This window comes from Amblyraja radiata, chromosome 9 (assembly GCF_010909765.2).
Source record: "Amblyraja radiata isolate CabotCenter1 chromosome 9, sAmbRad1.1.pri, whole genome shotgun sequence".
NCBI lineage: Eukaryota > Metazoa > Chordata > Chondrichthyes > Rajiformes > Rajidae > Amblyraja > Amblyraja radiata.
The window spans coordinates 13,976,916-14,004,346 of record NC_045964.1 but is presented as its reverse complement, the minus strand read 5'-3'; the positions used below and the strand labels follow the sequence as shown (position 1 = coordinate 14,004,346).

The following is a 27,431-nucleotide window of genomic DNA, read 5'->3' as shown; positions in this document are numbered from 1 at the left end:
TTGGATTCAGCTTTTCATATCCACTTGGATCCCAGATGTTTTTTTTACATCTTTTGACATTCTATGGTCCTGTAAAAGGCACTGCCAGGAGTGGTGGTGGAAGCAGATATAGTGGCATTTAAGAGGCCTATTGATAGGAACATGGATATGGAATGGAGGGATATGGATCATGTGCAGGCAGAGAAGATTAGTTTAACCTGCCATCCTGTTTGGTACAAACATGGTGAGCCAAAGGGTCTGTTCCCACATTGTACTATGTTAAAACCCCTAAATACAGTTTTTCTCTCAGAGGACAATTCCAAGATTGCCCAATTTAAGCGTACACTAATATTGTGGTTTTCCAGCTTTTGACTGCTCCATCACGGAATGTGGGGCAAAGATTATTGTAGCAAATTAAATCAACTGCCAAGGAGAGGCACGTTGGCAATAATAATGAGCCATCACAGATCAAGGACACCAACAATCTACCCTTTTCTCTTGGGATGTAACTTTGGAAAGTGCTCCAATTATTTAAATGGTCAGTTAGGGTTTGAATGTTTTAATTAACATTACACTCGAATGTTGAAGGAAAGAGTAAATGTTAAACTTTTATACCAGGACCTCACTTCTTAGTGCCTCACCTGCCCACATCCTCCGTCTGGGAACCAGGAGAGACTGCAGGCGCATGCGCCATGGCGGCAGCGCCGGCAGCTGGACATACTTCCAGCGCGTTGACGTCACCGGCGTTGCGCGAATGGACGCCAGAGTTGACGAACACTGGTTTGGACCAATCCACCGCGGAGTTGCCCCCGACGCGCGCGTCCGACCGACCAATCGTTAGGGCTGTTGTCGTTGGTCCCGCCCACTCGCAGCTCCCTCCCTCCCACGGACGGACGTAGAGTCGGCGCTCGAGTCGATGCGCAGTGGCAGGTGAGGCTGCGGCCGGAGTGGACGGGGAATCGGGACCGGGACGGGGGACAGACGGCGGCTGGATCTGCCCCACTCCGCCACGTCCCTGGCGCTGAATTACACTTGAGTTTGTTTTCCGCCGGCCGTGCCCACATGTGCCTGTCGGACGCTGGAGGCGGCTGCGGCGGGTTAACCTAACGCTCGGTCACTGAGGTAAGGTGTTGACTCGCCGCCCCTTGACCCACCGTCCACACCCATGTTTATGTAACGGCTAAAGCGCGGCGCTCGCTGCGGGCTCAGGGTCAGGGACGCGCCCCACGGCCCCGGATCCCACAGCGTTGCTGCCTATCTAGTGTTGGTGGCCGCCACCTGCCCGCTGTAGGGCTGACCTTTTGCCCAGGGCTTGTGGTTGTGGTTCAGGGGACTGACGGCAGTGCCGGCCATCAGCTGGGTGGCTCGCCCGCTCTTCCGGCTGAGTAATGGTTCCACGCAAAGCCAGGTGGCTGGGCTCTTTCACCAAAGTCTTGTCTGCCAGCTCCCCTTTTAAAAAAAATACAGGCCAAGTTATGTTTATTGTCAAATGTGTAATTGCACCGAGGTGCAGGTACAACGAAAACCTTGTGATCATCACAAGAATGTACATTCACCGGAGGTAGAATATACACGGATTGCACTAAGTCTACTAAGCAGTGAAAGGGTGAAGGCTGCATAAAAATAACCAAGGAAGTAGTGTGAAACACAATTAGACAACACAGCTGAGTTGGTGGATAACTGAGATCACTTGCAGTGGTGCCTCACTCCACAGGCGTCAGGTGTGACGTGCCTGACACTGATATCCTACAGGACGAAAGAGTTGGGATAAATGAACCTTTCACAGGCTGTGATGAATTGGGTGCTGCAGGGATTAGCGTAGTGCCCAGTTATTCATGATGTACATCAGTGATTTGGCTGAAGGAAATCAAATGTCTAATCTCTGCTCATAACTATAGTAAGTGAAATTATAAAGAGGAAGGGGTATGTAACAAGGTTTGGGAGGATTATGTTAAACATAGTTACTGGGCAATGACATGGAAAAAATAATATTATTTGGTGCACAAAACTGAAAATGGGAGTTTTTAAAATGATGACAGAGGGAAATCTTGATGTTTAAATGACTTGTCACTGATGGCGGAGGTTAGATTCAGCTAGCAATTAGGAAGACAGCTGATATATTGATGTATGAGAGGATTTGAACTGGAGTAAAGATGTGTAGGTCCTTGGTGAGCAGGAACCTTGATCATTGTGTACAGTTTTAGTCTCTATCTATTAAAGGATATACTTGGTAAAAAAAGACGCAAAGTGCAGGAGTAACTCAGCGGGTCAGACTGCATCTCTGGAGAACATGGATAGGTTTTGGTTTGGAACCCTTTAGGCAGTTTGGGGGAGGGGGGAGGTAGAATAGGCAGGACAAAGCCAGTACAGGCAGTGGATACAGACGAGGGTTGGTTAGATAGGCAGATGGTTGGACAAAGGCAGAGATGAAAAAACAGAAGGTATGAGACAAAACGAAGATGCGTTGTAAATTGTAAAGCTAGAGACATGTATTTCTGTCTTTCCAAACAAGCTGACTGACCCACTGAATTATTCCAGCACTGTCCTTTTTTGTAGACCAGCATCTATTTGGCAAAGATGTACTGCAACAAAGATTTACCAGATTGGTCTCTGGGAAGGTAGACTTAACTGTATGAAGGGAGATTGATCACACCATGCTTCTAATCTCTGGAATTAGAAAAAGGAAAGATTTAATTTTATCAAATTCTCAGAAGGGATGTAACAAAGCTGATTTACCTTGCTGAAGAATCTAGAACCAGGGGCAACACAAAATGCTGGAGTAACTCAGGCAGCATCTCTGAAGTGAAGGAAAGAGAACCAAGGGCCATGGTCTTGGTATATAGGTAGGTCACTTAAGAATGAGATGAAGAGAAATCTCCTCGTGCATTAAATGTAGTGATCGCTAGATTTCTAAATACTTCTGGGGTCACGCAGGTAAATGAAATTGATCTGGAAAATCAATATGGATTTTAATGGTGAAACAGGATTGTAGGAGTAGAGGGTAGATGCAAAATGCTGGAGTAAGCGGGACAGGCAGCATCTCTGGAGAGAAGGAATGGGTGACGTTTCGCGTCGAGACCCTTCTTCATACTGATGTCAGGGGAGTGGGCGGGACAGAGATAGAATGTAGTCGGAGACAGTAAGACTGGTGGGAGAACTGGGAAGGGGGAAGGGATGGAGAGAGAGGGAAAGCAAGGGCTACTTGAAGTTAAAGATGTCAATGTTCATACTGCTGGGGTGTAAGCTACCCAAGCGAAATATGAAGTGCTGTTCCTCCAATTTGTGCTGGGCCTCACTCTGACAATGGAGAAGGCCCAGGACAGAAAGGTCAGATTGGGAATGGGAGAGGGAGTGCTGAGCAACTGGGAGATCAGGTAGGTTAAGGCGAACTGAGCAGAGGTGTTCAGCAAAACGACCGCCGAGCCTGTGCTTGTTCTCGCAGATATACAGGAGTTGACACCTGAAACAGCGGATACAGTAGATGAGGTTGGAGGAGGTGCAAGTGAACCTCTGCCTCGCCTGAAAAGACTGTTGGATGGAGTCGAGGGGGGAGGTAAATGGGCAGGTGTTGCATCTCCTCCAGTTGCGGGGGAAAGTACCTGGGGTGGTTTGGGTGGATGTTAACCCCCCAAAATTTGAAGCACCTGATTTCCCCTTTCTGAAGTTACTGGCATAGCACAGAACTGGTTGAAAGGCTGTCTCCCGTTCCAATATTGAACCAAAAGGAGAATTAATCTTTAGTGTACTTTATTTGCATTTCATTGGTAGGAATTGCCTTCGAGATGGTGGTGGTAAGATGCTGTATTCTGGGAAGACACTTGGAGAGTGCTGATTGATCATGGGTTCATGGCTTTTGACCCCAGTGAGGATGTATGAATGATTATATATTCTGACATGATGTGATTTGTGAACTTGGGTGTGCCATCTCTTCAGATCGTCAAGGTATGGACTTGGGTTGTTCTGTCAAGGATGATAATGGCGAGTTATGATGGTGTATTTTGTTGGTAGTCTGTACTGATTAATGATGAAGGCATTGTATTTTAATGGATTGGAAGTGATGCCAGCCAAGTGTGTTAATTTGATTCAGATAGAACCAGAATTTGTCTGGTTTCATCTGTAGTTGTACAGGCAGGTGAGGAGTGTTCCACACATTCCTGACTTGGGTGCAGAGTTGTCAAGAAATCAGGATGAATCAGTAGGATTAGAATACATAGTCTCTTCCCTATTTCAAATTTCAGATTTTTCACCGAGCTTCCTGCATCCCAACCATGGCTTTTAAGGTGTGACTTTTGGTGATGACATTGCCATTAATGGTTATGAAAATGTGCTTTGATTTCCCCAGTGTCCAACCCAGGAATTCTATCAGGTCTTGTTGCAAGCCCTGTTGCATTCAATGAGTTAAAATGAGATTTGACATTGTGCTGTCTTCGGTGAGCAAAGTTTGGAGATAATTTTAATTATCAAGCAATTTGATCAAATTGATTAAATTATCAAGCAATGGTTGTGGGCACTTCGGTGAGGAACTCCTATAATAATGTCCTAAGATGGAATGATTGATTTCCAGCAGCTACAACTATCATTCCCTTGTCTGGGGTATGGCATCAGCCGTTTGATCCTTCATCTCCAGATTTCATTCCAACTGATCCCTCGCTGACCACCTCTATGATCACCCTTGGGTTTTAGGAGCCATGCGACCTATTGGTTAAGGATACATTTAAAAATATTTATCCTTGATTTCAAATCCTTCAATGGTCTTACTTCAATAAATTTCAGTCCTTACAGCTTTCAACATGCATGCATGCAATCTTCCAAAATATTTTTAATTTTTGCCCCTTCAGGCTCAAAACTCTTGAATAAAATTAGAACATACTGGAAACATTCTGTAGGTCAGGCAACACCTGTGGGAAGAGAAACAGTTAATGCTTTGGGTACAAAACACTTGTCACATTCCAACAGTCTATTTTGATTTTCACTTGAAGTTCTGGAATTTGCTACTGAAAGCTTTTATTTAACTGTTTAAAACAAACCTCCTTGTCCAAATTTTTGATCGGCTTTCCTTGTTTTAGTGACAGTTTTGAATGATAGTATTTCTTGTTTGTGCTGCAATGTTTTGAGAAGAGATGGGTTTAATGAATGTTCATGAATCGGGTTTAATGAGTGTTAATCAAGTGCCTGCAGCTCCCTAAACCAATTAATCTCCCTGACCGTCTTTTTGCAAGTGAGTTTAAGTTTTCTAAATAGAAAGCACATTTGGGAATATCTGAGAAATATTAATTGACTTAGATTGGGGTTAACCTGTTGCAAAAGTCAATATTGATTACAGGTGGGAGTTGCAGTGGTTTAACCTTTAGAGTTGTAGAGACAGCAGGGAAATGGGCCCTTTGATTCACCAAATCTTCACTGACCAACTATCCATTTAACCATTCCTTCATCAATCCCATTTTCTTCTCTCCACATCCCCATCAACTCCCCCTACATTCTACACTCACCTAGACAATTGGGACAATTTATAAAGGGGGATTAACATATCAATCCAATTTGACTGGCATTGAGAAAAAGGTTCATAGGTAAATAGTGTTAACTCGGCTTGTGAATTTTGGAATACAGGTTATTGTACTCATCTTTGAAACAAAGCTTAATTTCCACTTCATATCTTTCAAATTTAGTCGGATTATTCTGGGATGGTTTGGGATAATATTTTGTGTTTGCGTAATATTACTCTACACCATCACTTAATGGGGATAATAATTTCAAGAAGGCCTCAGTTTGAATGCTGTTTCTGCACATTGGTCTTTGTTCAATATTATCAATTTCTGATTTATTATTCAGAAGCAAACTATCATTGATTTTTATAAGGTCATAAGTGATAGCAGTAGAACTAGGTCATTCGGCCCATCAAGTCTACTCCGCCAATCAATCATGACTGATCTATCTCTGCCTCCTAACTCAATTCTCCTGCCTTCTCCCCATAACCTCTGACACCTGTACTAATCAAGAATCTATCTCTGACTTAAAACTATACCACTAACTTGGCCTCTGCAGCCTTCTATGGCAAATAATTCCACTGATTCACCACACTCTGAATAAAGAAATGCCTCCTCATCTTCCTAAAAGAACGTCCTTTAATTCTGAGGCTATGACCTCTAGTCCTAGACTCTCCCACTAGTGGAAACATGCTCTCCACACCCACTCTATCCAAACCTTTCACTATTCTGTATATTTCAATGAGGTCCCCCCTCATTCTTCTAAACTCCAGCGAGTACAAGCCCAGTGCTGACAAATGCTCATCATAGGTTAACATACTCATTCCTGGGATCATTTTTTGTAAACTCTCCAGAGCCAGCACATCCCACCTCAAATATGGTGCCCAAAATTGCTCACAATATCCCAAAATCCATCATTACCAACACCTTCTGGAGCCTCAGGGTTACATCCCTGATATTGTATAAAAGCCCTCTTGAAATAAATGCTAGCATTGAGTTTGCTTTCTTTATTACCAATTCGACTTGCAGGTTAACTTTTTGGGAATCCTGCACCAGCACTCCAAAGTCTTTATTCCTACTACCAAAATGCATGACTCCACACTTTGCTACACTATATTCCATCTGCCTCATCTCTGCCCACTCTCCCAACACGTCCAAGCCCTTCTGCAGAGTCCCTGCTTTCTCAACACTACCTGCCCTTCCACCTATTTTCGTATCAGCCGCAAACTTGGCCACAAAGCCTTCAATCCCCTCATCCAAATCATTAATATACAATGTGAAGAGTAATGGCCCCTGCACCGACCCCTGCAGAACTCCGCTAGTCACTGGCAGTCCACCAGAAAAAGCCCCCTTTATTGCCACTCTTTGTCTTCTGCCATCCAGCCAACTTGATATCCATGCTAGTATCTGCCCTTTGATACTGTGGGCTCTCACCTTCCTTAGCAGCCTCACGTGTGGCAAATTATCAAAGGCTTTCTGTAAATCTAAGTAAACAACATCTACTGACTCTTCTTTGTCTGTCCTGCTATTTACTTCTTCAAAGAATTCCATCAAATTTGTCAAGCAGGATCTCTCCTTCACAAAGCCAAGCTGACTTTGACCTATTTTATCATGATCTTCTAAGTACTCTGTAACCGTATCCTTTATAATGGACTCTAAAATATTACCAACCACCAAAGTCAGAATAACCAGCCTATAGGTCGCACTATTCTGCTTTGCTCCCTTCTTGTGCAGCGGGGTAATATTGGCAATTCCTATCATCTTTTCCAATTTTCCAATCATGTTTATAATTTATAAGAATATGTTACTTTATGTGTATATAAAGCAAGTGCATAACATAATACCACTGTTGCCTCTTGCATTTGCATCTGCTGGTGGTTAAGTAACGGATATCAGGAAATAACTTGTAAATGTTATTGCTGATTGAGTAACTGAGAGGCAAGATTGGATGTTAAATTGTGTATAACCTGTTTGATTCCCAAGAGTGGGAATGAAGAAGTAACTATCAGATATTTAATCAAGTAAATCTGTCATTATGTGTGCTTATTTTACTGGCAGTGTCCCATACAGTTTAGTTGCCTTACTGCAGTCCCAAGTACTAGTGTGTTGTGTGAAGTGTGGGAGGAGCAAGTTAAACGCTCGTTTAGAAAAGTGAATAGTAAGATCTGAATTTTGATTAGTTGTTTGCCGAAGCACTATTTCACACACAGCAATGAGTGGTAAACAGCTCTGATTTAAAGGGGAGAGCAACCCATGTGCTTGTACTTGTCAATCCTTTGAAGTATGCAGAGACTGGAGGAACATGAGATTCGTCTTCGCTGTAATGCGCCAACAGTTGAACAGTTTGTGAATATTAACCTCCACTGCGCCGAAATGAGATGCCGGTCCACCCCAGCTCGCAAAAGCCTGACTTGTACGCAGTCCGTACGGGCAGGCAAGTCTTTGGGAGACCGGCGATATGGATTTTGTGAGGGCTGCAGCCATCCTCTGCTGCGTGGGAACTCTTCGCAGCAGCATTTCCGACCTGTGAACTGTTCCGATTATGAGAGATTCACAGGAACCAAACCCTGCCGTGATTTAGATCGGCCTGTGTAGGGGTATGGTGAGAAGTAGCAGGCCTGTGCCTGGGTGAAGAACTTGCTGAATAGGTGAAGGAAACTTGAAATAGATGGAGGATGAGAATGTTAGAAATGTTTACATGAAAATCTGAGATTCATTTCACCAAGGAACAAAATATATGTTTGTGCAATAAGAAATATACAATATTTTCCTATGATGTTTTAAAGGCTTTAGCATTTCCCAAGTTCCATTTAATACTTTGAACTCAATGTTATAACATCATATAATTTTGTCATTAATGGCAGAGAAGTTCCATTAACATTTTGTTGCTTGATTTTACAATTCTTAAAACTTTGATTGTCCGGTTGGTCTAATTAATGATGTCAACCTCCCGTGGTGTTGGTCTTTGTGGTATTACTTAATCTGAGGCATCAAAGGATTGGAACGCTGCATTTGGACTGACCTTGGATAGGCAGAATTAATGTGGGCAAGCTTCCCATTCCCATTGTTTACTGTGCCCTCCATAATGTTTGAGACCCATCATTTATTTATTTGCCTCTGTACTCCACAATTTGAGATTTGTAATTTAAAAAAATCACATGTGGTAATGTGCACATTGTCAGATTTTATTAAAGGCCATTTTTATACATTTTGTAGAAATTACAGCTGTGGTTTTACATAGCCCCCCATTTCAGGGCACCATAATGCTTGGGACACATGGCTTCACAGGCATTTGTAATTGCTCTGGTGTGTTTAATTGCCTGCTTAATGCAGGTATAAGAGAGCTCTCAACACCTAGTCGTTCCTCCAGTCTCTCCATCATTTTTGGAAACTTTTATTGCTGTTCATCAACACGAGGACCAAAGTTGTGCCAATGAAAGTCAAAGAAGCCACTATGAGTGAGAAACAAGAATAAAACTGTTATAGAGACATCAGCAAAACCTTAGGCTTACCAAAATCAACTGTTTGGAACATAATTAAGAAGAAAGAGAGCACCGGTGAGCTTACTAATCGCAAAGGGACTGGCAGGCCAAGGAAGACCTCCACAGCTGATGACAGAAGAATTCTATAATTAAAAAAAATCCCCAAACATCTGTCTGGTGGATCAGAAACACGCTTCAGGAGTCAGGTGTGTATTTGTCAATGACCATTGTCCGCAGAAGACTTCATGAACAGAAATACAGAGGCTACACTGCAAGATGCAAACCACAGGTTAGCCGCAAAAATAAGTTGGCCGGGTTACAGTTTGCCAAGAAGTACTTAAGAGCAACCACAGCTCTGGAAAAAAGGTCTTGTGGACAGATGAGACAAAGATTAACTTAGAGTGAGGGCAAGAGCAAAGTATGGAGGAGAGAAGGAACTGCCAAGATCCAAAGCATACCACCTCATTTGTGAAACACTTGTATGAGAGTGATGGCAAGAGCAAAGTTTGGAGGAGAGAAGGAACTGCCCTAGATCCACCTCTGTGAAACACAGTGGTGGAGATGTTATGGCCTGGGCATGTATGGCTGCTGAAGGTACTGGCTCACTTATCTTCATTGATGATAGATCTGCTGATGGTAGTAGCATAATGAACTCTGAAGTGTATAGACACATCCTATCTACTCAAGTTCAAACAAATGCCTCAAAACTCATTGGCTGGCGGTTCATTCTACAGCAAGATAATGATCCCAAACATACTGCTAAAGCAACAAAGGAGTTTTTCAAAGCTAAAGAATGGTCAATTCTTGAGTGGCCAAGTCAATCACCCGATCTGAACCCAATTGGGCATGCCTTTTATATGCTGAAGAGAAAACTGAAGGGGACTAGCCCCCAAAACAAACATAAGCTAAAGATGGCTGCAATACAGGCCTGGCAGAGCATCACCAGAGAAGACGCCCAGCAACTGGTAATGTCCATGAATCGCAGACTTCAAGCAGTCATTGCATGCAAAGGATATGCAACAAAATACTAAACATGACTACTTTCATTTACATGACATTGCTGTCTCAAATATTATGGTGCCCTGAAATGGGGGGAGACTATGTATAAACACTGCTGTAATTTCTACATAGTGAAACCAAAATGTATAAAAATGGCCTTTATTATAATCTGACAATGTGCACTTTAACCACATGTGATTTTTTTTTTCTAATACAAATCTCAAATTGTTGAGTACCGAGGCAAATAAATAAATGATGGTTCTTTGTCTCAAACATTATGGAGAGCACTGTACATTCTGATAACTTGTTGGGAAAGTGCAATTACAGATGCAAACAAGATTGTATGTTCGTAATTATGCTCATGGTTGAATGGTTTGCAAACTCAAATATATTAGTCTTGATTAAGATTAGAGTGATAACCTGGCTATTGCAAGAGTCTCAATGAATGCTGGCTCAGCTTCCGAAGCCCACAGTGCTTGAATGAAAATTTACATATATAATGTTCCTTTAGTCATGCAAGGATAGATGGTAAGATAATGTTTTCCTGGGGAGAAAGTTACCTTAAACCAGAAGTTCCCGTTTCAAAATAAGGAGCTGGGCTTTTTAACAGCTAAAATAAGAAGAAATGTCTATGAAGGGTCCCGCCCCTAACGTCCCCAATTTTTATCTCCAGAAATGCTGCCTAACTTGCTGAGTTACTCCAGCGCTTTGGGTCTGCAGTTCCTTTCGACACAAGAAATTTATTTATTTGGAGGATGATGAATCTTTCGAATGATCTCGTCAAGGAGGCTAGAAGCTTAGTTGTGGGGCATATTTCTATCTTGCAGGAATCGAGGAATATGGGGCTAACGCAGGAAAGTGGTACAGATGTAAAAGGTCAGTTATTGTATGGAATGACAAAGCATCTACTAAGATCAGATGAGCTTTCTTGCTTTTTATTTCTTACGGTCCCCATCCTTTAGACCCCTGAAATACCTACAACAGGCACCTCAAAGCACTGGTGAAATTCTGCTGATAGTGCCTCTGAAATTCTGCAAATCCAGGGAGAAGTAAAGTAAATGATTATCGTTGTCCTCCCAGGCCAATATATTCTGTACCAAACCACTCAGCTAACCTGGATAATGAGGCCGTATTATTTTCTTGACTGATGCCAGACACTTAAAACTCCATCATAGCAAGAGGTTTCTAACGATACGATAGAACTTTATTCATCCCAGGAGGGAAATTGATCTGCCAACAGTCATAAAACACAAGATACATGAAATTAAAGTGACGTGGAAAGGATTGGGGATGTGCAAATATTTGGGGTGGAGAGTCGGTCTACCCCATGACAGAAGGGGGAGGAGTTGTAAAGTTTAATAGCTACAGGGACGAAGGATCTCCTTTGGCATTCTGTACAGCATCTGGGTGGAACCAGTCTGTTGCTGAAGATACTCCTCGAGTTGACTGGTGTGTAATGGAGGGGGTGAGCTGTGTTGTCCACGATGCTCCGCACTTTGAGGAGCATCCTCCCTTCCAAGACCACCTCCCATGAATCTAAATTCCTCCCCGGGACAGAGCTAGCCTTCCTGATGAGTTTGTTAATCCTGTTGGCGAACGCGGCCTTCGCCCTGCTGTCCCAACTCATGACAGTGAAGAACATGGCACTGGCTACCGCCGATTGGTAGAAGATCAGGTGCAGATGGCAGGAGTCTAAATTATATCTGAAGTCCGAGGTGTAGATGGTGAACAGGAAGGGAGAGAGGACCGTCCCCTGTGTTGCTCACAACCATGTCCGAGACACAGTTCTGTAGCCTGACATATTGTGGTCGTCCAGTCAGGACACCAATAGATTGAAAGCCTCAAAATTGCCATCTCCAAAGATGTGGAGAAGTCCCGGGTTCCTACCATTTAATAAGCAGAAAGAGCACATTGCAAGGTGCTGAGAACTTTTATTTTTTTGGTAGACAAAAATGCTGGAGAAACTCAGTGGGTGAGGCAGCATCTCTGGGGCGAAGGAAATAGGCGATGTTTCGGGTTGAGACCCTTCTTCAGACTGATGTGGGGGGGGGGGCGGGAAGAAGAAAGGAAGAGGCGGAGGCAGTGGGCTGGGGGAGGGGGAAGCAGGGGAAAGGAAGAAACCTGAAATTGGAGAAGTCACTGTTCATACCGCTGGGGTGTAAACTACCCAAGCAAAATATGAGGTGCTGCTCCTCCAATTTACGGTGGGCCTCACTCTGGCCATGGAGGAGGCCCAGGACAGAAAGGTCGGATTCGGAATGGGAGGGGGAGTTGAAGTGCTGAGCCACCGGGAGATCAGGTTTGTTATTGCGAACCAAGCGGAGGTGTTGGGTGAAGCGATCTTGGTCTCACTGATGTAGAGCAGCTGACACCTAGAGCAGCGGATGCAATAGATGAGGTTGGAGGAGGTGCAGGTGAACCTCTGCCGCACCTGGAAAGACTGCTTGGGTCCTTGGATCAAGGAGGAAGGTAAAGCGACAAGTGTAGCATTTCCTGCGGCTGCAAGGGACAGTTCCAGGAGAGGGTGGTTTTGGTGGGAAGGGACGAATTGACTAGGGAGTTACGGATGGAGCGGTCTCTGCGGAAAGCCGAAAGGGGAGGAGATTAGAAGATGTGGCCAGTGGTGGGATCCCGTTGGAGGTGGCGATAATGTCGGAGGATTATTTGTTGTATGTGACGGCTGGTAGGGTGGAAGTTGAGGACAAGGGGGACTCAGTCCTTGTTACGAGTGGGGAGATGGGGAGTAGAGCAGAGTTACGGGGTATAGAAGAGACCCTGGTGAGAGCCTCATCTTTAGTAGAAGAGGGGAACCCCCGATCCCTAAAGAATGAGGACATTTTTATTTACTTTGTTAGAAGCTTAATGGAAATAGAAGTGCCTCATTTCTCATACGAAGCATCAAGCATATCCCACTGTACAGATGGTGGACTGTAGAATGCAAATTGGACTCTTTGCATCTATTAGAACTAGATTGGAAGCAAATCATTCTCAAACCTGAGATTACCAAAGATCAAGTTTTTCCAATTTTGGATATTGTAGTTTGAACTTGGTCAGTACCAAAGATCCTATAGCGAGCAAGATGGTCCACTCCGCTAAAAGGCCGTAGTAGGTTCATGGGTAATCTTCAGCGCCATTTCTGAAACTGGCATCCATCATGGCGTCAAACTAATTCAGGGAGATTCTGCTATATCAGGCTGAGAGATTAAAGGATAGACAAAAAATGCAGCGGGTCGGGCGACATTTCTGGACAAAAGGTACACGTGACATTTTGGGTCGAGACCTGTCTTCAGACTGAGTCTGGGTAAAGAGGAACTCAAACCATCCTCGCCCCCTTCCCCCCGAAACGGACTCGGACCAATTGCTGGCCCCCCTTTTTTTTGTTAAATATCTAGGTGTTTTTGTTGGGGGTTTTTTTTAATTTTCCCCTTACCATTTCCATACTTTTTTGATAGCTGCCATGACCCGTTTGATGTCATCCTTCGCCCTGCTTTTGGTCTCGGCCGCACCGATCGGCCGGACGTGTGTGTGTGTTTGTTTGTTTGGCGGAGTCTGAGGAGAGAAGCTCCAGCACCAAGAGCAAGCGAACGTGCGGACAGACTGACAAAAGCAACGATCGTAGAGCGGAATAGGTGACCAAAGATCTTTGTAGGTAACATTTCAGGTCGACACCCTTCTTCAGACTGAGTCTGGGGAAAGAGGAACAAGAGATATAGACGTTACTAAGGACAAATGAATGGAAGATATGCCTATATCTCCCATTTCTCTTTCCCTTGACTGTCAGTCTGAAGAAGGGTCTCCACCCGAAATGTCTATCAATGTCGCTCTATGAACGTTGCTTTCGTCCGTCTGTCCGCGCATTCGCTCGCTCTTGGTGCCGGCACTTCTCCCCTCATGGCAGCTATCGAAAAAGTCGACCCTAAATATATCATGTAGTCCTCTCCAGAGATGCTGTCTGATCCGCTGATTTACTCCAGTCTTTTGTGTCTGCCTTTCTTTTAAACCAGCATCTACAGTTCCTCCCTGTACAAGGTATGTGCTGTTTAAAAAGAAAATTTAAAAACTCATTTAAAACGCATAAACTGTTCCCCCGCAACGCTCATTACACTGAGCATTGCATCGGGTCGGGGTTATTGAAATGACGGAAGTTACGCTCTGGTGCTTACTACTCATCAGCCCATTCGATTTAGCAGGAGTCGTCTATCTTGCTCGCTATAGGATCTTTGGTCAGTACAGCAGAGTGATTTGAAAAGTTTGGGTTGCTGTTTTCTCCCTGACAAAGAGGGTGAGAACTGACAGCCAGACCGCAATTAAAGGACCTGGAATTATTGGAAAAAAATTAGTGATGAAATCGGGTAGTTGGTCCCCTTTTACTGTACATTTACATTTTGTAAATGTTGATGTTATTCTGTTGTTTAGATACGTGGCCTATATATACACATACAGTGTAGAAATCTATCTAAACACATCTGCATTGTGTCAAAAACCATCTGTTGTATTAATAGAGAATCATCAAAGTACTGGAGAACTACCATCGATGCTGTCTGTGCAGAATGCTTCAAATAGGAATGATAAGCTCACCGCGTCACTGTCCTCTCACGCCAGTATTGATACCATTTTAGCTTAATTGTCTTTGTGCTAGTCATGTCATTCATATGCCTGATACCAGACTCTCAAAACAGACACTGTTCTGAGCTCTCTTGCAGTAAGAGATTACCAGGCGCACAGAGGATAATTCAAGAGTGTGCTTAGTTTTCTTGGAAAAGTGTCATTTACCACCAATCCCAAACTACTTAAACTGGAGAATGGCGTTGAGAAGTTTGATTTTGTGTAACTGGAGTAGACAAGGCCCGGTTTCACCTTCCAATCTATTCACTGACCACCGCCATTAAGCAGCTCTGTCCCACCTTTTGTCGGATCTGCTGGGTCCGCATTAGATTCCACTCCATTTGTGTGTATGAAGGCAATCATTCCAAGTCAAGTTTATTTGTCACATACGCATACGAGATGTGCAGTGAAATGAAAAGTGGCAATGCCTTTGGATTGTGCAAAAAACTACAAAACAGAATAGAACAGAATCAGTAATTACATATTCGTGAGAAAACGACCCCCAGCAATTTTAAAAAGACATAACACAACAGTAGAGTGGTACAGTAAGTTAGTCCCTGGTGAGATAGGAGTTTACAGTCCTAATGGCCTGTGGGAAGAAACTCCGTCTCATCCTCTCTGTTTTCACAGCATGACAGCCGTGGCGTTTGCCTGACCGTAGCAGCTGGAACAGTCCGTTGATAGGGTGGAAGGGTTCCCCATAATGTTGCTGGATCTGGATCCTTATCCCAAGGGAATGTTAAAGAAGATTATTATTCTGACAGCAAATGTTTTGTGCAAGCATTATGATGTGCCTTTTGACATGGACTATATACACTTAGTTTCAAATGTTGGGTCATTTTGAGGTATAGCATTGTTGAATGTATCAGGAAGACAAGGCGTCCCTTTGTCTACAGCATAAGTTTGTTGCTTATTTGTGTGTAGTTATTAAGCATTTGTCAAAACAAGGAGTGATTTGAGCCACCTAAGTAGTTTGCATGAATTTTGATCACGTTGTATAATGCGAGCTTATTGTAACATTCATGTTGCAGTAAATCTCTTGTTCGAACAGGGTGTTGCTTCATGCGAAGGTCATTAAAATACTAGTTTAGTTTGCTGAATTATGTTGTATAGGTTCACAAAGCAAAATTGTACTTGGATGTACCAATTTAAGCAGTTGATGCCAGGTTGCTTATTGTGTTTGAAGGCAGGAAGTGCAGGAGAAGAAGCAATGCAAGGTGGTTTCTCAGCATCTGTATACCTTATGTTGCCACTGCAAAGTTGTTGAAGCAGTTTATCAATCAAAAGTAGCAAGGGGCCACAAATATAAGAGATGTGCAGTAAAACTCAATTAATTTGTTGTCTCGTTGTTTGGAAATACTGATGGTTTGGCATCTGGCTCAGTTTCCATGCTCCCTTTAAACTCACTGGGGTCACTGAAACACTTCATTACGTTGTGAGGTATTAATGCACAACATAACAGTCAAAGTAGACAGCACAGAAGTGAGCCCTTTGACCCATCCTTCTATGTTGGACATCGAGAAACCATCTCCACTAATCCCATTTAATGCATGTGGTCCATTGACATCTATGCCTTGATGATTCAAGTGCTCATCTGGATATTGAATCACTGAATCTCTGCCTCCACCACCTCAGGCACTGTGTTCCAGATTACAACCACCTGTGAGTGAAAACATTATTCCAATTGCTTAGCTTGAATCTATTCCCTGTGATTATAGACACCTCTGCTGTAGAGAGATTTACTGCTATTTACCCTGCCTTTGCTCCTCATAATTGAATTATACCCCTCAGATTCTCTTCTGCATCCTCCAACAATCTCATTTTCTGTATTGTGGTAAACAGCTTTGTATACAAATCCAAGTGTGTACTCCAACTCATTTTAAAAGTTGACATGCCTGTTCTTACATTGTGTGCCCTGTCTAATAAATACCTCTCGTATGTTATCATCCCCTCTACCTATGCTGCCATCTTTTGGGATTTTTAGACTTATTGGACATTGGAACCAAGGGTGACTAGCTTGCACATTGGTTATGAGAAATTGGTTGAGGCCCATCACGAGTGCTAAAATGCACTAATTGGAGTAATGCCTGGTTAAATTCATTCCAAACCTTTTGTTTGTCATTTTATACTTTTCTATGCTAAAGGTATTTGGTCCTTTGGACTAGTCTGTAATGATCAGCTGTGTGACATGTCAGCCACATGTACAGCTGTGAGGACAAATCAGGGTATTGTGTAATTCTGTTATCAGTGGCCATGCAAGTGCTCACTGGCATTGATAAGGGAGCAGGAATAGCTGGTACAGTGCATCCAGAAAGTATTCAGACCCCTTCACTTTTTCCACATTTTGTTACGTTACAGCCATTTTCTAAAATGGATGAAATCGGTTTTTTTTAAAATCATCAATCTACACACAATACCCCATAATAAAAAAGAGAAAACAGCTGTTTAGAAATTTTTGCATTTTGAGGCATAAAACAAACTCATTCCTATTTCAGGGCACCATAATGTTTGGGACACCGCAATGTCATGTAAATGAAAGTAGTCATGTTTAGTATTTTGTTGCATATCCTTTGCATGCAATGACTGCTTGAAGTCTGTGATTCATGGACATCACCAGTTGCTGGGTGTCTTCTCTGGTGATGCTATTGCAGCCATCTTTAGCTTAAGCTTGTTTTGAGGGCTAGTCCCCTTCAGTTTTCTCTTCAGCTTATAAAAGGCATGCCCAATTGGGTTCAGATCAGGCAATTTGGCCATTCAAGAATTGACAAATTTTTAACTTTGATAAACTCCTTTGTCGCTTTAGCAGTATGTTTAGGATCATTGTCTTGCTGTAGAATGAACACTGGCCAATGAGTTTTGAGGCATTTGTTTGAGCTTGAGTAGATAGGATGTGTCCACACACTTCAGAATTAATTATGCTACTACCATCAGCAGTTCTATCATCAATGAAGATAAGTGAGCCAGTTCCTTCAGCAGCCATACATGCCCAGGCCATAACACCCCCACCACTGTGTTTCACAGATGAGGTGGTATGCTTTGGATCTTGGGCAGTTCCTTCTCTCCTCCATACTTTGCTCTTACCATCACTCTGATATAAGTTAATCTTCGTCTCATCTGTCCACAAGACCTTTTTTCCAGAACTGTGGTTGCTCTTTTAAGTACTTCTTGGCAAACTAACCTGACCATCTATTTTTGCGGCTATCCAGTGGTTTGCATCTTGCAGTGTAGTCTCTGTAATTCTGTTTATGAAGTCTTCTGTGGACAGTGGACATTGACAAATCCACACCTGACTCCTGAAGAGTGTTTCTGATCTGTCGGACAGGTGTTTGGGGATTTTGCATCTGCATTTCCTTGTTTCATCCCTCCATTCTGACCTGCTGGTCCTTGGCCTCCCACAATATTCCCATCCCACACAAGGCCCAGCTTTATGCTCGACAGTCTCCACGTTTCCTGCAATCCCTGGCATCATTCCAGGTCTCCAGTAGCATGTTTTTCTAACTATAGATAATGATTCTTTCTCCCAACACTGCCCTTCCAGAGTGAACTTCTCTTTCCTCTCTTGCTTTATGGTTGCTGGTCCCAAATGGCTCACCCACTGATGCTTCAGTCACTTGCTTTGCCCGATTGCCTCACTGTGGGTCAAACTTTGCCCTCTCCCTTGGGCCGTCTACATGTTGCTAGAGGAAACTTTCCAGACAAAACATATGACAGATTCCACCCCATCTAAGCCCTTGGTACCATAAATATCTTCGGGATAGCATTGCAAAACAAAGCTTTTCACTGTACCTCAGTACACGTGACAATAATAAAAACAAACCTAGTCTGGCTGATTCTTCATTTCTGTCTCAGGCATGCCTGATAACCTGGGGATTGTGGTTAGGAGGAGTTGGGACGTTGTCAGAAGCTGGGTGGAATAAATGGTTTAAATGAAGCATAAACTAGAATTTTGGGAGTAATACCTCTGTCTGTGCGTGCATGTTTGTGCGTGTGTATTCGTACGAGTGTGTGTGTGGCCCATACCGCATGCATGTTCTGCAGCAGTCACTCAATCTGCTTTTTGCCACATCTAGAGATTTGGAAATGCAATGTCTGCAGAAATTTGAAGTACAAATACCCAGATAAATGGAACGGTGTGGGAAATGGGTGGGAGAAAATGCGCACTATGGCCCTTTCTGTGTGTGGGTGCCCCAAGCTGCACGACATGCACAAACAACTTGCATCTAAATGGAATGACATGGCTTGTCCTAAAAATGTCGTCATATTGTCTACATTTACAAATTTTTAGAATAGTCATATTTTTGAAATGGGAAGTGCAGTACTTCAGAGTATATCTGTTTTCAACACTAAATCATGAAGAAACAGCAGCACCGCTAGTTGTGCAATTGCCTCCAGCCATTTCTGCCATTTCATGTTGTGACTATTCCGTACTCTACATTTGCATATAATTTTTCAAATTGAAATGAAAGTGTATTTTAATCTTGATGGAGCCGTTCTGCTTGAAAAGTTGAACTAACAGTCCTTTTAGTGAGAGATCACATTTCAACACTGCTAAAGAATTTTTTTTAATTTCACATGTTAGTGTGTCCAGTGTTCATTTTAAGATCACTTCATGTAACCCCCCCCCCCCCCCCCCCAACCCTGCCGTGTCCTTACTTTCAGCACACAGGAAGCCATTTCGCTCGGAATCTAAAATCCATTGTTATTTTTAAGCGCTTTGATAAAATTCACTATTCTTGAACCTGGCAGTGACTGTTCTCGGGCTCCAATATCTGCTTCCTGGTGGTGGCAGTGAGTTTAGTTTTGTAATCCAAATGCATGTCGCTCAGGCCCCAAGACAGATAAAAATTGGTTGCCTGCAGACTACTGACCTATGGTGGCAACTGATCATAAAAATACAATCTTCCTTCATACCTGATTTGGAATGCAGAATAAATGGCTGTCGTTGTTTGAATATTGGGAGAGACTGGGCAAGCTAGGACTTTATACCTTGGAGCGCAGGTGGCTGAGGGGTGATTCTATGGAAGCGAATAAAATCGTGAGGGGAATTGAGAGGGCGAATGCATGGGTTGGGGAATCAAGAACCAGAGAACATGATGAGGGCAAGATTTAACAGGAACCTGAGGGGCAAGTTTTCACTTAGTGTGGTGGCTATATGGAGTGAGCTGCCAGGAGATGTAGTTTCATAATTTGGAGGGTGTTTTAGTGGAATTTCAATTAGTTTGCCACCATGATGGCAGAAGTCGATGCTTCAATTGGGTTTTCCCTGTCATGGCTAGAAAAATAGATTGATAAGGTAAAGTTAACACTGCTGATACTACATTAAAATCAAATTTGGTATACAGCATTTTACAAACTAGATATCTTAAATACATGGTGCACAATTGCAACGACCGAGGTTTGATTGTGATCTCTGGTGCTAGGAGTGATGAGTTTCTGTTTTGACTCTGAGTTCTCCCTGGTTGCTCTGATTTCCTATATCCCAAAGACAAGCTGGAGGGTTAACTGACTACTGTCAATCAATCCCAGTTTAGATGGGTGGCAGGGGAATTGTTCTTTGTGGGTGAGGGAAGTGAGGTACAGGGAAACATCAGGAAACAGGAATTATTGCAATGTTTTGAGAATTGCCACAGTCTGGATGAATAAAATGACCACCTTTTAACTCTCAGGAATATGAGGCTATATCTGAAGAGTTGTGAATCTTCTTGTCGTTTATTTAAACTATATTAGTGCCTTAACACTAAAGCTCACATTTCTTCTACATGTAGTCTATTGTGATCAACTAGTCAAAAAATATTGGAATGAATGCTAGCTGTAAGAATTTGTCATATTTTTCTGAAATGTTTTCTTCATCAGTGTTATGTTGGAGAATTGGGTAATCTAAAGGCTCAACTGGAGTGGAAGACTTCTCATCAGTATGCATAAACAAAACCCTAGAATTATATTTTATAGTTAAATGTGAATTTAGTGTCACTTCTGCCATGGTTAGTAGCGCTATCAATTTGGTGTCTTCAGGCAGAGTTTGTGCCCTTCAGAATAAGTATTAAAGGGCTTTCTCACGGTGCGACCTGACGCAAGACTTAACAAGAATTTAACATCGTGGGAACCTCCTGCGATAACAGTACGGCATTCGTGGACCACCGAGGACCTCCGTGGCGCTAACGGCAGGTAGTCGTGTAACTTTGTACGGTCGGGAGAAAATTCAAACATTTTTGAATTTCTCCAAGTGACTTGTGCACTTTTTGGTGAGCGTTGCAACATTGTATGAACGCAGATGCCAGTGCGATATCCGTAATGACTCTTGCGGGTACCGTGGGAACTCCTGCGAACGGTAAACCCGGAAGCTTGACAGAGGGGACATAAGGTGAGTAAAAAAGGTGGTCTCAATATCGCCAATGGACCATGTGTCCATCGAGGACGTCCCACTTAATTGTCATTGTTTGAGAATCTTTTTCACAGTAAGACTTGCAGAGATGCCTCTCAGAAAAGCGCAAAGAAAGGGGTCAAAGAAAGTCAGAAAGTTTTTAGCCATGCAGGTAAATGAGGAGGAGACTCAGCAAGAGAGACAGGTGGAGAGGCAAGAGGAGATGCCAGAGATACCACTGCCTGTGGGCTCCTTGGAGCAGGGAGAGGGTGATCAAGGTGGATTTGAGATTGCCTCCCCAGTAGCTGTTGCCTCCCCAATAAATGCTAAATAAATTTATTTTTTACTATCAGCTTGATGTCTGCAAATCGTCATTAATACATCATTACAGGATGAATGTCTCTAATGTTATAATCCCTCTCATGCTGAAACACAAAATACCTTAATGGAAGTGATATAATCACATTTTCACTCATTTACATTTTTGAGTGTGCAGGACCCTGAAATGTTCAGCTATTTAAACGTGTTCTTCACCTCTTGGTAGAAAATGAAATAAGACAATCAGCACGGTAAATGTGATACAAAGTCTTTATTCCTATTTGACAATATAAGAAGATGAATTCTGTCACATATTGAGAGGAGATGCATCACACAAAACATTTGTCTGTAAAAGGGCCTCGCAAACACGAAATACAACAAATGAGGCAAGCGAGATTATTTAAAACACATTATATCCATCAACCTCCGCTACAAGCGTGAACTCAGGCATTTAAAGGGACAATGCAATGTTCTAAACGGCAGGTTTTGCGGACGAACATCTTATAGGAAGCACTTTTCAGAGGACAACACTAGGAAGTCAGCTTATAACATGCAGTAGTGTTCCTGTGGTCGGCTACCCATCAATATAGCTGTCCTGCCACGGCACACTCCCCAATTGTGAATTGTAGTAAGCGCAGAGATGGTCTCTTTGCTCTTTCACACTGGATGTGCCCGAGTTACCTTTCAAACGCTGCAGTGAGACCATTTTCAACTTGTTCGCACCACTTCTCCAAGCACCTAGTGTTACTTCCCCTGTGTCACTGTCCACTATGTCACCGTCCTGGATGGATGTTGCTGATCCAGCAGCTGCACCTCTCATTCGGATCAGGTTGTGCAGAACACAAGCTGCATATACTATACTCTCCACATTCTTGGGCCTCTGCTCCATTGTCTTGAGCAAGCATCTAAATCTGTTTGCCAAGATGCCAAAATAATTTTCTACTACCCTCCTGGCCCTTGACAGCCTGTAATTGAAGATCCTCTGTTCCCTAGTTAGATTCCTCTGTGGATATGGCTTCATAATCCAGGGCCGTAGTGCAAAGGCTTCATCAGCAACCATCGCATATGGGCTGTCTTCTCCTGACAGGTTCTGGATCAGGCATGCCTGCTGTTCCACCTTCCATTTTCTTTCCAAGCCAGGTTTCTTTCCAAATCCGGCCATCACCAACACTTCCAGGTGTGCCCACATCCACATACAGGAAGTTGTAGTTATAATCAACCACCGCCGTGAGTACAATTGAGTGGAATTTCTTGTAATTGTCCGGGTGGTTTACGAATTGCCACATGCTTGCCATCCAAAGCCCCACGTGTGTGAGCAAAGTTCCACCTGGTTTCAAACCCCAGTGCAACTCTCTTCCACGCATCTGGTGTACTGGGGCATTCCATCACTTCAGCTGAATAAAATTGGATGATCGCCTCACAGGTTTCTCGGACAATACCACAGATGCTGTTGGTGGCGACAAGAAAGTTGTAAGATAGACTTTTATAAGAATCGCCTGAGGCCAAGTAGCGGAGGGTGATTGCTATGCGCAACCCTGGTTCCAGTGCCTTTCTCATTACAGTGTCAGTCTTCTTCAGCAGAGGTCCCAAATTATTCTTTAACTCATTAAAGAACTCGGGTGAAATTCTGACAAAGTTTTTGAATGCACTTTTATCCTCTTCGCACAGCACATTAAGCAGTTGCTCATATTGTCCAAATTGAGGTCTCCGTTGAAACATGGGCTTAACCCAGTGAGACTTCCTCTTAATTCTCTTTTTAATTAATCTCACTCTTCTGCCTTCACGCAAGCGTTTTCGATGCACATGTTGCGCTAATGCATACAGCGCGTCAATGAAAATAACAACCAGCCTGTACTCGAACCAACTTTGTATAGGCATGTCTGCAAATGAGCCAATTCTACGAACGGAGGATATTTATATAGTGTGTGAAAAAAAGTGACATCATTTTTGTGCCACGTGATTAACTACACTACAGTCCACGATGTTCATTCACGATTAACGGGAAAGATCGGGAGACGGACAAGTCACTCGCACAAATGACAGAATTGCCGAGTACCGTGGGAACTCTTTATCTACCCCCCGTTATATCATGCGGAACTCGTGCTGGACCACGACCACTTCACTCTGGTGACATCTTGCGTGAGAACCGGCCATTAGGCTGGCACTCGAATAAGTATAGGTTGGCAATGAAGGAGTGTTGCAATATAAAATAAGTCGCATTTTTGAATTAAATTTTTTAAACCATGTTCACTACTAAATTCTCTTGAAGGGATAGAAAAGATGCCATGAGCCATGATAAGTAGTGAAATTGACCATAGTACCCTGGCTAACGTGCATCTGTCAGTCAACATTACTAAATTATCTGGTCATGGTTGAGACCATGCTATGCTGAAAAATGTTATGCTGCATTATTTAAATTGCAATACTGTTCAACAAAAATATTTATGTTAGTTTCTCTTTAAAGCAATTCCATATTTTAAATCCTGTGATTTATCTTTCCTGTGGATTCATGTTTCAATTAAATAGTTATAAATCTTCTTGCTTATCCTTTCTTAACGTTTTCGGATAATTTCTCAGATTTGTATGTGTAATCCTTCAATTTTCTATTACGGCTGCACATGCTATTTGTGTTTAGCCCCTGATCACCACATGAGGTCCCTGCCTTGACTGAATTCTACCACTACAGTGTTTGTCTAGTTCAGTTGACTTTCTGGTCCACTACGAACGTAATCAAAAGATGAAAAAACACTCCTGGTTCTTAATCTAAAATCAAGATGGTGTGTAAAACTGCAGCAGGGCAGGCAGCATTGATAATGAATGGAAAATGGCAGTACAGTTACAATCAGTCCTGATTAAAAAATTAAAATTAAAAATCAATCAGTCTGGTTCTATGTAATAGTTTCATAGTTAATGTTGCATCCTGAGGGTTTGAAACGTACCTAATTGGCATAAGAAATGGTGTTCCTCAGGCTTGGGTTGGGTTTGGAACAGTAAAACAGTTTCTCATTTTCTCTCTCCAGTCTCTCTAAAGAAAATATTGAAGTACTGTTCACCCTGATGTTACTGACACATTTAATTCCTGTTAGTTTGTCAAGGAAAATCCGACTATAATACCCTAGCGTATGGAAGAACAGTTCAGAAGCCTGACAACTGGGGGAAAGCTGTTCCTGAATCTGATGGTTCTATAAGCTTCAAGCCTCTATATATTTTACCTGAGAGGAGTGGGGCAAAGAAGGAATGACCAGGGTGGGAAAGATCACCGATAATGTAGACTGCTTTCCTGAGGTGCATGAAGTGTCCTTGGAGTCAAATTTGGGCATATGGTCTGTATAATAAACCCAAATTCCCAGTTACCTCTCAAAATTCAACACCTCACATCTGTCTAGATTAACATCCATCTGCCATTTCTCTGCCTAACTGATTAATATCCTGTTGAAACCTTTGATAATGCCCTCACTATCCATTAGTCCACCATTTTTTGTGTTAACTGCAAATTTATTAATCATACCACCTACATTTTCAAAAAGATTACAAATCTCAGACAACTGCGGTCCCAGCACTAATCCTTGCAGAACATCACTAGTCATAGTCAGAGAACTCTTCTCCATCACTGCCCCCCCCCCCCCCCCCCCCCGTCTTCTCTGATTAAGCCAATTTTGTATCTCATTTACCAATTCATCCCATTTGACAATCTTCTGAACCAGTCTCCATGAAGGATGTTGAATGCTTTATTACATTTTCTGAAAGTTCATATAGACATCATCAACCACCCTACCTTTGTTAACAACTTTGTGACTCCCTAAAAAAAAACCTCAAATCAAACTTATTATACAGACATCCCCGCAGAAAGCCATGCTGAATTTCCCTGCACACTTTTATAATTTGGAGTAAATCCTGATCCTAGGAATCTCTGCCAATACTTTGATTACCACTGTAAAGTTCACATTCCATTTTCTTGTTTTGTTCCTGTTGCCTGTGTAGGAGGAACAATATTGGTTATTATTCAAAGGTAGACAACAAATGCTGGAGAAACTCAGCGGGTGAGGCAGTATCTACGGAGAGCAGGAATTGGGGATGCTTCGTGAGATTGGTTATTATTCAGTCTTCTGTGACTTTGCCTGTGCCTAAAGAGAATATAAAGATCTATCAAGTTTCAGCCATCAGTGTCTCACAGTATCATGGGATGGATTCCATTAGGCCCTGGGAGCTTATCTACCTTAATGCTCTACGAAAGACCCAACGGATGGAGCTGTTTCCAAGCCGTGTTGTGATGCATCCCAATAAAATGCGTTCAACAGCGCACCTGCAAAGATTGGTGAGGGTTGTTGGGAACATGCTGAACTTCCGAAGCCTTCTAATGAAGTAGAGGCATTGGTGTGCTTTCTTGACCACAGCTTCAATGTGGCTGGTCCAGGACAAATTGCTGGTGATATTTATCTCTAAGCACAAGAAGCTATCAACCATCTCTACTTCGACACTATCGATGTATAGTGCTGTGTGTGTATACTGCTTTGCTTCCTGGAGTTGATCACAATTTACTTTGACTTGTTGACATTGAGGGAGAGGTTGTTGTGTTGGCACCAGGTTATGAGGTTCTCAATCTCCTTCCTGTACTTCATCTCATCATTATATGATATCCGACCCACTATGGTGATTCGTCTGCGAGATTGTAAATTGAGTAGGAAAGAACTGCAGATGCTAGTTTAAATCGAAGGTAGACACAAAATGCTGGAGTAACTCAGTGGGTCAGGCAGCTTCTCTGGAGAGAAGGAATGGGTGACATTTTGTACATCTTTGGAATATGTCGAGACCCCTGGATTGGTATTTGGCTGCACAGTCATGAACGTGTAAGAAGTATAGCCAGAGGCTGAGAACGCATCCTTGCAGGGCACCAGTGTTGAGAATGATCATAGGGGATGATTCGTCACCTATCGTTACTGATTGTGGTCTGTTGGCCAGGAAGTAGAGGATAGAGTTGCAGAGTTGCGTGCTGACTCAGAGTTTGGAGATGAGCTTGGTTGGGATAATGGTGTTGAAAACTGAGCTGCAATCTATGAATGATGTAGGTGCCCTTATCCAGGGGTTACAGGGATGCCTGTAGGGCCAGGGAGATGGCATCAGCTGTGGACCTTTATGGCGGTAGGTAAACTGCTGTGGATCAAGGTTGCTTCGTAGGCTGGATTTAACGTGTGTTCTCAGTATATTTAAATGATGTGGGCTGCTGAACAGAAATAAGTGTTTGATATTCCATTGCCATACCTCTGGCACCTGATGAAACAAGCGTGACATTGCCATGTTATTTTACACCAAGACACTGATGAACATGTGAAAGATTACTGAATGTCCTCTGTCATAGCGGGCAAGGCCAAAAAACAGAGCTTTTTGGTAATGTGGTTAATCACTAGCAGCAGCCTCAAGGTGTTTTTTACGGCACGGTGGTGCAGCGGTAGAGTTGCTGCCTTACAGCACCAGACACCCAGGTTCGATTCTGACCACAGGTGTTTTCTGTTCGGAGTTTGTACGTTCTCCCTGTGACCGCATGGGTTTTCTCTGGGAGCTACCGTTTCCTCCCATATTCCAAAGATGTACAGATTTGTAAGTTAATTGGCTTCAGTAAAATTGTATATTGTCTCTAGTGTGTAGGATTGTGTTAGTGTATGGGGTGATCGCTGGTCGGCGCGGAGTCGGTGGAACTTGGGGCCTGTTTCCATGTTGTATCTCTAAAGTTATCGTCTTTTGGCAGGCCGTGACTAGTAGGGTATCTTGGGGATCGATACCAGCTACTAACAAAGTACTTTGGATGAGGGAATTGGAGTTATTGCAGAATTTGGACAGGTGGATACATGACAGATGTAATGTGGATGAGTAGGAAGATATCCCACTGAAAGTGAGCTTGCAGGTATTACAAGTGGTTAAGAAGACAGTGATACTGGTCTATATCGCAAGCAGATTTGCATATAGGAGCAGGATGTCAAGCTAGGCCTTGAGACTGCACCCAATTGTGTGCAGCTTTGGTCTCCTTGTCTGAGAAACCATTATAGTGAGACAGTGAAGATAACCATTTGTATTCCTGGGATGGCAGGGTGGACATATGATGAGCGACTGAGTCAATTAGGCTTGTATTCATTGAAATTTAGAAAATGAAGGAGTTCTCAGAAAACGACCAAATTCTGTCTGGACAAATCTGATACAGAAAGGTGGTCC

At 43.0% G+C, this 27,431-nt stretch overlaps 1 protein-coding gene across 4 annotated transcripts in view; it reads left to right on the top strand.

Annotated features, from left to right (window-relative positions):
• Positions 1-858: 858 nt before the first annotated feature.
• numb (NUMB endocytic adaptor protein) overlaps positions 859-27,431 on the top strand; it is a 118,262-nt gene continuing 91,689 nt past the window's right edge. For all 4 annotated transcript variants that reach the window (XM_033026738.1, XM_033026737.1, XM_033026740.1 and 1 more), the window contains exon 1: positions 859-1,101. The gene's annotated coding sequence lies outside the window, so the exon portion shown is untranslated. The remainder of the gene's footprint in view (positions 1,102-27,431) is intronic.